Below are 15,704 nucleotides of genomic sequence, written 5' to 3' on the forward strand. Positions count from 1 at the left end.
AAACAGTTACGATCACACTGATTGCTAGCGCATAGCATAGCATCATTCCTATTGGACAGTATTATGCGGACGTTTTATTGTGACATATTGAGGAACAAATTCTTAATAAATTTCTATAAAATTTATAATTTTGACGACAAAATTTGGGCAAAAAATGGTTTAAATTGACCTGTACTTTCCTATAGCCTTTAAACAAAAACAACCACAATGCTCAATTTTAAGCCTCAAACAAACAAATTCTACATATCAAAGCTTTAAAAATGGTTTATGTTTAGAATGCTGGCAAACAAGTGGGTTCATATGGTATGACTTGCATTTTATTTAGTTTCTACGCAACCTTCTGTATGGTTACTCTTAGCAGTGCTTACAGCTAGGTGAGACTAAGCAAATGACTGAAGCAATTAAATAATTCAATAATGAGCCTGGTTTTTGGGACTTCCATAGGGTCGCCATCTGGGGGCTCAGTAAGTGTTAGCTGAAAACACCTTACCTCTCCTTTATACTGTCTTATTGTGGCAATCACCCAATATACTTTAAAACCCTTTCAGTGCCAAGTGTGGCCAGGGGCAAAATTGAACAAAATTTCCCACATTTTGTTTTGTAAAAAAGTTGAAAACAAATAGCACCATTTGAAGACCACAGGAAGAGAGGTTTCATTTGAATGGTCACATCACAGGATTTTGTCCACAGATTCATAAGTAGAACCACCTAAAGGGACTCCAACATTCACTCTGGCCGTGAGAGGGTTAAGCCATCCTCCGAAGCCAGACTAGCCCTTATCCAGGATATCAGAGTCCTGGGTCCCGCATTTTTCTGAAAAGTTTAAACTCTAGGTACACCAGACAGGGACAGAGTTATAGCTTTCAGCTAATAAAACATGCGAGTGTTAGACTTGAAATCCAAAGTTTGTTAGTTATTTTCAGAATTGGTATGAGCGAGTGGGCAGTATTGCTTGCATTTCATTAAAGCTGGTTTTGTTTGCACCCTCAGAAGTGTTGAAAAGTTGATCAAATGTCTAAAACATAACGTGAAATAATAAATAATATTATTCTTAAAAAAATAAGACTTAGTTTAAAGAACCCACCTGGCAAATGGTCAAATCAAGAGCTGACGCTGGCTTGAATATCATTATTATAAAACTGACACCATGACTATTCAGTTGCCCTCAGTGATGACCTGGCTTTTGTGACACCCAGAAGGATTTAGTGAGTGATATCAGAAAACATTTACCTCACCTTCGATGATTTTAGAGATCACTAAAAACTTACCCAGAAGTTATTTAAAGTGTATAAACCATCTAATCATTACTTCTTCTACTTAGCTAAAAATTGTGCAACTACAATCTTATTTTTTGGCTTTTTTTTTTTACTAAACACTTGTTCTTACCTTCTAAGTCTTCCTTTTTTTGCACACATGTAGGCATCACAACATTTTGTTGAATGGAATAGCAAGGAGCCTGGAGGTAAAAAACAGTTTGTATAGCGATTATAAAAAAAGGTGACGGTTGAAACTGCAAACCACGTGGAGGGGGCGGGGGGAGGGGGCTGGTCGTGGTATATCTACCAAGGGTTATTTCACTCATTGTATGATGGTTAGCACATTACACACATGACCTGTAAAATTAGTAACCCTCCTCCTTTATGGCTCTATTCACATGTCCTGTACATAAGGCACATTATTTTTCTGTTACATGAAAGAATTAGATACCGTAAAAAGCTACACTTAAGTTTTGACAAATACATTGTGTTCACCTTAAGTGGTGGCAGTGAGTGGGGTTCTCATAAATACTCCATTAATTTTTGCAACAATGACAGTTGAACCTCCAGTTAGTTTCCACCCAGGAGTGAAGCCTCAGTTACTCAAAAGAAGTGGTCACTGAACCCTTACACAGTGAAATTTAAGTTGTTCTCAGAACATATAATAAAAAAAATACTAATTTACATCTATTTTGCAGGAGGGAGAATATCCAGGCCTGCCACAAAGAAGTGCCCAAGAAACAACAAGGTAGAAAATTTAAGAAGCTCATGTGCCCTCTGATGAATGAGCATTGTGATTCTTTACTTCTCAAACTCATTAATAATTCATAAAGAAAGTTCAAAGGAAATTAATGTTTAATGAGTGTTTGGATATCAGATGAGAAACTGCTCATTTTTGCATCCTTAATTTCTCCTTCAAAAATGATTTTGTTTGAGAAGAAATATCAAACATTCGACACAGTGTTTCATCACCAGATGAAACACCTCGATGTTCGTCAAAAATACTCCGCTGCATGTCGTATTTTCAACTCTCTTCTCAGTGTTTCATCTAGTGATGAAACACTGCATCTCATGTTTGATATATTACTTATACACTTTTTTACCTGCCAAGTGTCATGCCCAAACTTCAATCACACTCCTAATCATGCCAGTGTTGCAATTGCTCATGCCCGGTATAAATGTTTGAGTTATTGCAGCATTAACTGTCTCATTTTGAAAAACATATCAATTATATAAAGAAACTGCAACTAATAAGAGAACAGAAAGGTCCATGTGAATGATTGACTTTCTCAGAATTCTAGCTCTTATTTCAAAACGGAAAGTCACTGGAGATGAGGTCGTGTTCCTTTGTGTTTCTGTGTTAATAATTTGTGTTAGACAAACCTATTCAGGGCATCTTCGGAACATCTTCGGAAATCTTTGCAAGGTCATTGGAGACCTTCGGATATTATCAGACCCCTACAAAAAATCCTGGCACTCTTTGGATAAAAATGCAATGCCTATAAAATTAAAAAGGTTGGCAGGTATACACTTTGCAGTTGGGTTTTGAGGGTGTCGCAGTTATTTAAAGGGAGCATTAACTGAGGGGGTGAGAGGGCACTTCTATAAATATTTGTCGTTTGGCTATTTCTTAAACACTTATTCTTACCTTCTAAGTTCTTCTTTTTTGCACATATTTAGGGATCCAATTTTGATAGAGGTAGTGACTCAGAGCCTAGAGGTAAAAAAATAATTTGCATAATTATTTTAAAAAAGTGACTTGCTTAAAATACATGACAGTGTACCATACCTGCTGTGTAATATATATTTTACGGTTCAAAATTAAATTCAGGTTAAAATTTTTCAACCTAGGCTGGTTCTCAATTTTCTTGTGTCCTAGCCCTAATTACTCATGAATAATATTATTATAGGGCTAGAAGACAAAGGAGATTGATTTCATCAACCTAAGTTTAAAAGTCTTAACCTGAATTTAATTTTTTTAATTTTGATATAACATATATATCTCCCAAGAGTTTTCCCACTCATTGTAAGTGGGTTAGCAAATTGCACACACTTCCTGTTAGCTTATTAACTCTCATCTTGGCTCTGTTCACATGTACTGTACATAATGGTACATGAAATTGAGTTGAAGATGTAAAGGTAATTGAAATTAATCAAATGAAATTAAATTTGTTATCATAACATCTATATATTCTACATCTATTTTGTAGTAGCTCAGGGAGAACATCCAGAACTGTCTTGAAGAACCCATGAGACAAGGTAAAAAATTTCATGTGCCCTTCAATGGATACAATGACAGACTGCTGCACACAGAGCTTAGTTTTCGGCCAAAGCATGATGACTCTTTGCTCATACACGTTACAGTCCAGTTTTGAAGCTCCATATTTACTTGAATAAGAAATTAAAATATATTTTTGACTTCTTGGTATGGCACTTATTTGAAGGCAGCACTAGGGGAGGACAGCGCTCGTACAAATTTTTGTCATTTGCAAGTGAAAAAGGACTTTAAAAAAGCAATAAATTGCTGCTAGAAGGGTTAGCTGCTCATTCAAGACAGCGTTTATCACTAATATTGGTCTAAATTGCAATGAATACAGGGGCAGCACTTACTTGAGGGCAGAGCTTATTTGAATAAATGGATACTCTATTAATATTTGTATGATGTTATAGTTGGAAAAAGGTACACTACAAATTGTGAATAATGAGATCTCTGCTTTAATAAATAACCTAGTATCAAGGCAAAAAATAATAAGAACTGTTACTGGACAACTGCACAATTTACTGCACCATTTATGTATGTTTTGTAAGAAAAGCAAATTTGTCCCTTATTATCTAATACTTGAGTATGACAGAATCATACTTAAAAAATTCCTAATTATTACATTTTTTATAACCAAAAATGAAGTCCCACATGAGTTTTATCCTGACAAATGATATCTTCACATGCAAAACAACACCTTATCTTCAAGCATTAAAAATTCACTGTTGCTATGGCTACATGATAATTCCATGCCTTTCACAGCAAAAAAAACATATTAAAGTGAAATGGTTTGATATTTCATTTGTCTTTATATAATAAATTAATAGAACATTACATAGCCAGTTGGGGCTACAAAATGTTAAAAATATATTTCACTCAGTCATTTGCTGTACTCACTCATGAAATATATTTCAATGGTCAAAGAGACATATTGTATCTCTGCTTGGCCATGAAATATCCTCAATTTTCAAGAAAAGGAAAATCTTTACAAGCTTCAAGGAAAGCCCCTCTACTGCAATAAAGATCGATACATGTTGTGTTAAACTGTTACATTAAGTCGATTACAGTCAATCGATCTGTTGGGTAAAGCAGTCACCATTGTGGACTAGCTCACGGCCAACCAACCACTTGATAAATGTTGATTCTTTAATAGAGGTAAAAACAAGTATACAGTCTGATGCCTTCCCTCTCTGTCCTCCTTTTAAGGATTATTTTTTTATGTCACAAAAATATATATATATTCCTGTTGTAACAAATTGAATGTTGTCTTCTAACAACATTTGTGTAACATAAATCCAGAGAGGTCAAAGAGGTCAAGGTCACTGTTCTGAAGAAATAAATTATGTTTTTCAAGCATACTATCTGGAATAATTCAGAATGCAATCCTATTCCAGAATATATGGTCAATTGAATGCAACCTATTTAAACTTCATGTGCTGTGCATAAATTTAGGAAAGCATTGTTTGTGCACATTGTCATTTGAAGATTAATTTAGTGTTCAAACCTAACCTTCACCTAGTAACTTTTCTCTTTCTTTTTTTATATTCGTATTGTTTTCCTCAATTCATTCGTTTACTTATTTTTACTTACATAATGCCTTTAATCACAGCACTGGTATATTATTTTGCTCATTTTCACTTGCAGCATTGTGATGCTTAGCATGTCTCAATGTCCCCAATTCATTTTTATCATTTTCAATGAAAATATTTATCACAGGCACATGCATTAATTACTGTAAAATCCTCTGTTAGGCTTCCCATCTAATAAGCTCCCCCTTTCCAGTGATTCAGATCCATGCACACCGGTCTTTGGACATAGTCCGAGACAATTTTTATTTGTCCCGAACAAATTTACCTAAATTATGACAAATGTCTGAAATGAAAATAAAATGTGAAATACTCTAAATGTGTCTTGTGGTAGTGACCATTAGAGATGGGTACAATTTTCTGTATAGCGAAAATATCCCTAGTTTGAGCTGCAATTTGCGCACCAAACAACGCAAGCGCTGCCATCTTGGATGCATTTTACAAAGATCTCACAGTGCATGCGATTAGTCACATGAAAGGCAATGGGTGCACTTGTTAAAATACAGGCACCATCTTTGATTCTATTTCGAGCAAACCACGTGAATGAAAGACCTTAGTTATTATGGCTGAATTGAGCCAAAAACCTTTGTCATATTTTTTCCAACAAAGAAAGCAGTGCGAAGACAAATTTGATAAACAGAGCATTTGCTCATGAAGATTTGAACAATGTCGATGATCCAACAAAAGAAATTGCCGCCAAAGCTCGAAGAAAATTCCAGCTGCGATGGCTTAAAAGCTACCCATGGCTAGATTATGATCAAGAAAACAACAGCATGAAGTGCAGTTTATGTGACTATGTTTGGCTAACATAAGAATACCCTGTGACGATTTTTCTTTGTTATGAAAGTCGCAAGTTTGAACATATTTTTTTTTTTTGCGCTGTGTTTGTAATTTTAAAATCCACTCCATGTTTGACATCTCATTCTGGAAACACAAACTTCAAACTTGAAAGAGTATAATTATTCTCATTAAATGCCATCATGCATTGGCAATGCTATTAACAAGAGAAATAGGACTCCTAGACCTTTTACATGTGAAAGTATATTTTAAGTATTTTTTAAACTAAAAGTATCCTGAAAGGATCTAATTTTCATCTAGTCTGTCATAAGAAAACAAACTAATGTCCGACAAAACTAAAAATGTCCAAGAAAATTCAGCCCTTTAGGACATTTTTGTCTTAAACACTTTTTCATGGATCTGAATCACTGCTTTCAAAGGAAGAGAGTTATTAAGCCCTTACTCCCCTCCCCCTTATTCTTAAATGACAGACTATAAAATTGTTTTTGTTCACAACTGTAATACCATACGAGGACTGATCTAGTACAATGTATATGTATGGTTTAGTCAGGTGCCATCCTTGGAGACCCAGGGGCAGATAGTGGGGGCAAGGGAAAGTCTAAATGGGCGGGGAAAAATATGGCACAAAGAAAAGTAAAGAACGACGAGAAGAGCCCCTGGGGACAATGTCTTACCAGACCAGTTCAAAACGGTCGCCGTCGTTCTGCCTTCTTTTTGGGCAGAAAAACACAAAAGTTTTCTGGCACCAATCAGAAGCCAGAATGGCAGTGACCGTTTGGAACTGGTCTGGTAAGACATTGTCCCCAGGGGCTCTTCTCGCCATTTTTTACTTTTCTTCGTGCCATATTTTTCTGCCCATTTAAACTTTCCCTCGCCCCCACTATCTGCCCCTGGGTCTCCGAGGATGGTCAGGTGCTGAATTTCAGATTTTTTTTAACTTTGGGTGCATAACCTTCGACTTTACGTGCCTGAGCTTTTCCACTAAGTATGTTCTAGTTCTTTAGGGAGAATTGATACCACCAATGTCTCTTAAGTAACTAAGCCCCCCTCCCTTGAAAGTGCTTGAAGTTAACACCCTCCCCGTTGGGGAACGTAACGTTTTCTTTCTTCTTGTTTTTCTTAGGCAGCCTGGATCAATCAAACCATAACAACAGCTCCAATGTAACTTCAAACACCAACAGTACTTGTTTTTGTTACAAGGTCTTAGACTATTTATAAAATTAACTATGTTGTATTACATATAGAAGTAATTTTTTTTGATACAGCTGAATGTTTAGTTTTAAAATGAGCTGATTTTGTGACTTATATGTACAATTTCAAAATTGTTGCAGTTGACTCTCCAAATCAGATAAATCTCTAACACTTATAGATACTCCCCCTTTTACAAGAAATCTACTTTCAAATTATTGAGAGTTAACTGTAACCAATCAAACTTTGTATAACAAATAAAAGTTGACATCTATGAGAACTATTAACCATTATATTGTGTCCATGCACTAACCTTCCTTGAAAAATGCATCGTCTCGACAGTTCCTCTCTCAAGATGAGTATTGGTGACTTGACCTTAAAGGTACCATTGTTAATTCCCTTTAACTATACATCCATTAATGGCGTGCTACCCCCGTTCTCCAAAAACTGGGAAGAACTGAAAAAATATAATAACAATAATCACACTTCAGTTAAATGTTTGTTGTAAAGCCAAATAGCAAATGTCTGTTTGCCTAATTTGAAGAATAAGGTTTTGTTTTTATTGTTCAGAGCTGCCATTAAGGGCCATAAACTGTAATACCTGTTACAGCTGTGCTCACTTGATGTTATGCATGATTGTCAAAGTGGAAAGCTATGAAAAAAAGGTGACTCTTAAAACTTTTGTCCCACGTTACGGCTGAATCTTCATTTGCTAGGACTGCTTCAAAACTCAATAACAGGCGTGTTTTTGCACCATGAAATAAAATGAAACAAAATGAAATAAATGAAACAAAAAAGTATAGAATTAAACTGTACATTGAACTGGGAAATAAAAATAAGGTTACTGCAAAATCAAATTTACTACTTTGGGAAATGAAAATGTATGTGTTGTGGTTCAATTTCCATATGATAGACCATAAATCAAATGGAAATCACCCTCAAGAGTACTCCAGCCCAGACCTTAATAAAATTGGTAAGGTCATTGACTAGCTATGAATAAGACCTTAATTCAGTTGAGACCATCACATTATTAGGAGGGCTGATGTTGAAGGCCCACAAATTTAATAAACAACACTACTGTGTTGAAGCAAGCAATTTCACTTACATTTGTGTAACCAGATCATTCAGGGTTTTCATTAAGAATTCCAGTAGCAGGAGAAAGGTGTAACATTACAGAAGAATATTTTGAAAGAGGTGCACATCTGAGTAAGAAATAGTCATACCCTATTGAACGTTAGCCATGGAGAATTCAGTGTAGCAAACAGAGAATTCTCCGATCTCCGATGCCCAATGAACATCCTGTCATCACTGTCATGCTATCTACGCTGTCATGACAGTGTTGTTTGAGAATCAAAGGAGCAATGGACAGACTTTCTTCTGGTGTGGCCAGATCATCACAGTCCTGTTATTTGTCCTTTCAGTGTTGTGTGACAAAAATAGGAGAAATTGACCTGGCTGACCAGACTGACATAATCATGTTATGTGGCACAACAGTATTATGTGACAAACATTGAAGAAGGGGATCAACTTAGGTTGGTGTGACCAGATGATCACTTTCAGGTTATCTGTAACAAACATTGCAGCAAGTGGTTAACTAACATTAGTGAGGCAGGATCATCACTGTCACACTATCTGTCATGAATGTTGTGTGACAAACAAAGAAGCACGTTGGTGAGACCAAATCATGACTATCCAATTATCTGTCTGTATTATTGGTGTGATGTAAAAGTAATAAACCAGCTGACTCTGGTGTGACCAGATCACCATATCAACACCATCATGTTGTGTCAGAACATTAGGAGCATGTGACCAGATTATCACTATTATGGTAGTTTCACAATAGTATTTGGGGCAAAGATAAGAACAAGTGACCAGCTGAGTTTGGTGTGACCAAAAATCATCACTTTCTTGTATCTGTAAAAACAGTATGGTATGCCAAACATTAGAGCAAGTGGACCCACTTAAGTTGGCGTGACCGGATTACCACTATGTTATTTTCTCAAAAACTATAAGACAAAAACAGGGGCAAGTAACCAGATGAGTTTGATGTGGTCAGATCATCACTATCAAATTATCTGTTACAAAAGTTGAAGCCAGAGATGAACAAAAATTGTGCAACCAGATCATCATTGTCACACTATTTGTCATGACAGTGTTGTGAGACAAACAAAGGAGCAAGGGAAAAACTTAGATTTGTGTGACCAGATAATCACTATCCTGTCATCTGCTATTCCAGTATTGTGTGACCATATCAAAATGATCATGACATGTGTGACAACAGTATTACATTACAAACCATTGAGGTAACCTACTCAGGTTGATGTGACCAGATTATCACTATTATGTTATCTTTCACAACAGTATTTGGGGCAAACATAAGAACAAGTGACCAGCTGAGTTTGGTATGACCAAAAATCATCACTTTCTTGTATCTGTAAAACCAGTATGGTATGCCAAACATTGGAGCAAGTGACCCACTTAAGTTGGCGTGACCAGATTACCACTATTGTTATTTTCTCAAGAACTATAAGACAAAAACAGGGGCAAGTAACCAGTCGAGTTTGATGTGGTCAGATCATCACTATCAAATTATCTGTTACAAAAATTGAAGCAAGAGATGAACAAAAAATTGTGCAACCAGATCATCATCATCACACTATTTGTCATGACAGTGTTGTGAGACAAACAAAGGAACAAGGGACAAACTTAGTTTGGTGTGACTAGATAATCACTATCCTCTCACCTGCTATTCCAGTATTGTGTGACCATATCAAAATAATCATGATATGCGTGACAACAGTATTACATTACAAACAATTGAGGTAACCTACTCAGGTTGATGTGACCTGATTATCACTATTATGTTATCTTTCACAACAGTATTTTGCGACAAATACAGGAACAAGTGACCAGCTGACTTGGTCAGATCATCATGGTCCTATAATCTGTCCAAAGATTATGGAAAGCCAAGCATTCAAGCAAGTCATTAACTCACGTCAGAGTTACCACATCATCATGTTGTTTTTGCTTCTTTGCTTCTTTGGCTCGAGATGGAAAAAAAATAACCCCAGATACATTCATTTAACAAGCCATCAACCGCCCCCTACTTTACATAATCTAACGTCTGCTTGACCTGTCATGTTATTAGCCAATCAGCGTTTACCAGACGGGAGTCAAATTTTGGCACAAATAATGTCTCTTTTGAAATCAATTTTAGGGAAAAGAAAATTTTTAAGTACGTTCATGTTCAAATGGCGCTTCCTAAAAAAAATTTTAAATGTTTTTTTTTTTTTCGTGACGAAATACTGCTAGCTGGAGCTGCCGTACCTTCATTTAACAGCTACAAATAATTACAAAGAATTTACTGGTAAAAGCTTGTTGACTTTGTTCTGTAACGAAAGCAGTGAAAAAAAAATGGGGGTGAAGTACCATATCAAACAAACTGAGAAGTGTTGTGAAAGCAAAAAATCCTCAGAATAATTCGAAGCTTTCTGAAGGAGGAATTACAGTCAAACCAGGTCAAGACCCATTCATGAATTGATTATTGGAAAAGTGAACCCGTTTCTCGCTTCTGTAACTTGTAGCCGGTATCAAATTGCATTCAAATGATTGGTGAATTTTTGACTGAAACTTTTTAGTATACAATGAACACTGAAATCAACAACAACTAACAGCAGCATTTTGGCCAATCGGAACAGTGCAAATCATCCATATTGTTGCCTATCTAATCAGAAAAAAGTCTAGATTCTGGCTTTTTTGCATGTGATCTGTGAAAGGATTGTATCACACCCTCCTTCTGAAAACAGATCACAAAGATAAAGGGAGAGGGCATGATCGCAGGCTATCATGTTATCTTTTACCACACTATTCTGTGCTAACGCAGGAGAAAAGTTGATCACATCAGTGTAGTGTGACTAACACAGGAAAAAGTGACAAACCTAGACTCATTTACATGTGCGCAATATTAAAGCCCTAATGATGTGATAAACTTAAGTGTTCTTGGTATTCCAAAAAATTAAGTGTAATCTTATTTCAGTAAGTTTGTGCACGAAGTTAAGGGGTTAACCTTTGCTTGTAATTAACACAAAAGTGGTTGTACCCTAAACAATGGAAAACAGAAAAGTTTACGTTATTAAAGCCTCACTCATTCCACTTCACGGTCGACGCGGAGTTGTAGACTAAAAGCGCTGATGCCTCACAAACCACACACGGTAACAAAGTATAAATCCGAAACATAGGTCATCATTTGTGGGGTAAGTAGGGTAACACGTTAAAATAACGGTTGCATCACCACTGAGAATAATTCCTAGACGATTTGACCACAAAGACAGAGAACAGACCAGCACGTTCCTGGCCAGAGATGGCCTTGCAAAAGCTTATCGAAAGGCATCATGGGTGCATGCATGTATGCGAACGCTTGGCTTCGGCGGAGGTGGGTGGAGCGAGGGAGGTTGCGTCTCCACGCAAGGCTTTTCGCTAAACCAGGTGTACCAGGTGGTATAAGACCCAAAATAAAATACTGTCTTGTCTTGTCTTAAAGCATGAGCCTAATTAAACCAAAAGTTCCGGTTTGAATTTTCGCTAACTTCCAGTAGCGAATTATCAATAGAACAGCATTTTCCAAATTTCCTAACAAGAGGACAATCCCGCGAGGTATACCCAAATTCTCGAAAACTTCGGTTGAATGGTTCCCATTTCGGAAATTTAACAGTTTACGGAATTTCGGGACATTTTTCCGGGAATTTGCCGCTGTTTCCAAATTTTCAAAAGATTTGTTGAATGGAGCGCCCCTAGCGAATTTTTCTGACTGAAATAAAAAGAAAAGAAAAGAAAAGTTTCTCCAGTGTAATTTTAAAGATTCAATAATTACCCCTCCAAATGAGGGTCATGCAAAGAGTTAAAAAAACAAAACAAAAAAGACAAGTTATTACAGTCGAAGTGACAACTTAAAATGCGAAGACGGGTCGCTTACGGTACTAGGGGGAGGTCTCGACACAACTACTTTTTGGCAGAGAATTATTTTATTGAATGCAATTTCTAATTCATCTATAAGTTCAGTTCGATTCTGTCACTGAGAGTTTTTCGTTACTAAAGTAGTCAAACTGGAAATCTGCTGAAAAACCGTCAGTCCGCAGTTGTTTACCGTTTACAAAGGGGAAAACCTCTCCGTTCACAGTTCACACGCAATGGCAAGAAAAAATTCAGGACTAGTAAATTTCGTTCCGGAATTACGTTTATCGAAGGTCTTTCTCATTTGTACAACTTTGTTCCATTTATCGAAACCGGCCGCGAAGGCCTAAACTGGTATCAAAGATAGCTTTAAAGAATGAAACACGAATTTCTGTTTGTAAATTCCGTCCGGAAACCTTTTCAGATGTGACAAATTTTTCCGCTGGAACGACCCAAAACGTCGTGTTCCATTTGCTCTCCAACCGGAGAACAGAGCACTCACAATAAGAGGAGTATACTGTTGAGGACCGTTTTACCGCGAGTGTATTCTCCTCACTGCCCGTACTTTCTCTCTTTTACGCTCACTCGGAAAAAATTACCATTTGCGTTTACCTGTTCTGTTTTTAGTCGGTGCCGTTGACTGACGATGAACAACACCTAGCTTCAGGGCATAGGCTCCTGCTAGCTTTTCAAAATATAAGCTTGTCCGAAAAATAATTTTACAGTAACTAAAATCCGCCCGCGCAACTTGTTTGTTAGATAATCAGTAGAAAACAAATTAAGAAGACAAACGCCACCTTCTAAAAGTCCTGTCGCGTCAAATTTATGCGGGCACACTAACTCAAGTTGTACCTTATTAAAGGAAACGCTTTATTCAGCTTTATGAAATTAACGCGAATTTCAAAAATTTGCTTTAATTTAAATCGCATTAATTTTTTTAAGAGTTAATTTCCGCGCCATTAATTAAGTGCAGTTGTAAGTAGTGACCCTAATTTCCATTTTTTTGCAATTGGCCCCAATTGACACCCATAAGAAAAGGGAGTATTTTATCAGGAGGGGAGATTCACCAGAGTATCATTAAAACTATGAAGAAGCCTCGAAAAGGCCAGATTTCGTCGCTTGACCCCCATTCGTACGTTTAGAGAAAGTAGCACGTCAAACAAAGTTTCCATTTCGTATTCTGGGGTCTCTTATACTTTAATAATAATAATAATAATAATAATAATAATAATAATAATAATAATAATAATAATGACTTTATATAGTGTCAATGTATTTAGCTAATTAAGAACACTTTTCTACGTACTGGCACACTAAGCTATTACAAGACTTTTAAATTAATGATCTTACCTAAAACCTAAAACTGTATCCAAATGTCAACGACTCAAAATTTACACAGGTCACAGCTTATTGTTATCTATGTGGCTTGAAAGGTCCACACCGCGTATATGTTTCTTAAATGCTTTGAGGCTTGTCAAATTTCAGAGCTCCTTACTGACATTTGACCAAATTAAAGGTCCTTGGTAGCGTAGCGAATGCCTCCCATAGGCCACTGTATCAAAGCTGGGTAGTTCAAAATCACAGTTTCTTAGGCGTTGGTGTGTACTTTTGATCGTAAATAACTCAGATACACACCTTGGCGCCATCCCGTATTTTACTTTATACATTAGACCACTTAGTATTGCAATGTCTTGCAAACGCCTGTTATAAAGCGGAGTCAGCTTGGCGCGAGTGAGGAGTTCCTCGTACGTTTTAGTTTGAGATTTATATACTGCGCGCAGCGCACGCTCTTAGATGCGCTCGACTTTTCTGCTACCAGATGATTTGTAGAATTTCCATACTAAATGACAGTAAGTCAAGTAAGGCAAGATGGACGTCTTGTATAACATTAACTTCGCGTTACAAGGTATAAGTTTCACAAACGTACAAGTATTCCTACTTTTTGACTAGCTCTCGTACATAACTCGCTAATATGACCCGCAAAGTTGAGATTCTCGTCCATGTAGACTCCTAGTAAATTTATTTGCTCTGTTTTTCTGATGTCATGATTCGGTCAATGTTCAAAGTTTTATCGTCATTCTCTGCTTTGATATTCCTGGGATTGACAGTTAAGGACTTGAACTTCTCCGGATTAGCAAGGAGAGAGTTGTTTTTATACCAAGACGACGCTAAGTGGCCCTGTGTTTTGAGCCCTGATTCTACAGCCCTATGAGTCTCGCCAGCTGCAAACAGTTGATGGTCGTCAGTGTACATGGTGAGGGTTGGCACAGTCGTGATACACCATGTCATTTTGAAACATATTCCACAGAAGCGGTCCAAATGCAGTACCCTGGGGACAGCCACGTGTCATTGTTTTTCCATTCACTTGTGTGACCGTTAATTTTTACCCTGTTAAATATGCTGTCGAAGAAACATCGCGTTAAATCCAACGAACAATTGCCGAAACCATAGGCCTCCAGCTTCTTTATGGAAAGTGCAGGACATAAAGAGTCAAATGCCTTACTCATATCACTAGATGAAATTGTCACGAGTTCTTTCCTGTCCACAGCTTGCTTCCATTCCTCAACCAGAGTTAGCAGAGTTACTTCACAACTATACTTTTTCTTGTAGGCCGTCATTCTGTGGTACAGGGTTGGGTCATAATGACCTGTGATCTGATTACAGAGTAACTGTTCGAAGATCTCGTCCACACTGATAATAGATGTTATGGGGCGGTAATTCTTTTCCTCCTGTCTGTCACCTTTTTTGAAAACTGGTGTAACTGGTGTAACTTTGTTCCTGTTGCATGTCTCAACAAGTTTTGTTTCAATTCCTTCATTTTGAAATGTTACCCTCTCTTTCGTGTTTATTTCCTTTATTGAAAAGTCGGCTCCATTAAAATGCGCGTTAATTTTTGATACCCTAATTTCACGGAGCGTTAAATTTCCTATACTGATGATGTCGATTGATTTCCGATATCGATTTTTATCGATCGACTACGTCTGGAATAGAATTAACAGATGTCAATGAATACTTGATAACATTTGAGAAGAAGAAACCTTGAGATGCTACGTGGTGTAGCAGTTTATCCTCTTGATTAGAAAGGAAATCTTTAAGAAGTTCCTCAGTAGATTTGTACTCATCATAGTGAATATTAGTGTGACAGCTTGACGATTTCCAGAGATCTTTCTAGAGAATCATTTTGTGACTCTTTTAATTAATTTCGGAGAAGTCTTTGGCACTGAGTAAATTTAACAGAGGGAGGACAAATATTAAGACCAAATTTATTGTGTATTAGAAAAACATTACTCAGTGTTCCAGATATCGGAATATCAAGCCATTTAATAATAATAATAATAATAATAATAATAATAATAATAATAATAATAATAATAATAATAATGATAATAACAATAATAACTAAAGAAAAGAAAGAAAGTCCACTTTCAATCCAATAATATTTGTACCATGCTATTCCTGCATAGCCGTCAACTAGCCTGTGTATAGCAAGCGTTTCCGCGCCAGTTCGACTTCTCGTAATAGGGAGCTTTAGCAACGACGACGGCGACGGTAGCGAGGACGTCAAAAAAGCAATAGGTTTATTACGCAAAACAACAACTTTGCACGTGCATCACGCTTTTTTGTACATTTCTTTACCGTCCTTGCGCGACTACGACGTGAAAATGC

The 15,704-nt window shown here is 36.8% G+C and overlaps 1 long non-coding RNA gene across 1 annotated transcript in view; it reads right to left on the reverse strand.

Annotated features, from left to right (window-relative positions):
* Positions 1–7,343: 7,343 nt before the first annotated feature.
* LOC140941164 (uncharacterized) overlaps positions 7,344–15,704 on the reverse strand; it is a 15,363-nt gene continuing 7,002 nt past the window's right edge. Inside the window, exon 4 of the long non-coding RNA XR_012166429.1 lies at positions 7,344–7,545. This is a non-coding gene — a long non-coding RNA (uncharacterized lncRNA). The remainder of the gene's footprint in view (positions 7,546–15,704) is intronic.

Source organism: Porites lutea, chromosome 6, assembly GCF_958299795.1.
Source record: "Porites lutea chromosome 6, jaPorLute2.1, whole genome shotgun sequence".
Lineage (NCBI taxonomy): Eukaryota > Metazoa > Cnidaria > Anthozoa > Scleractinia > Poritidae > Porites > Porites lutea.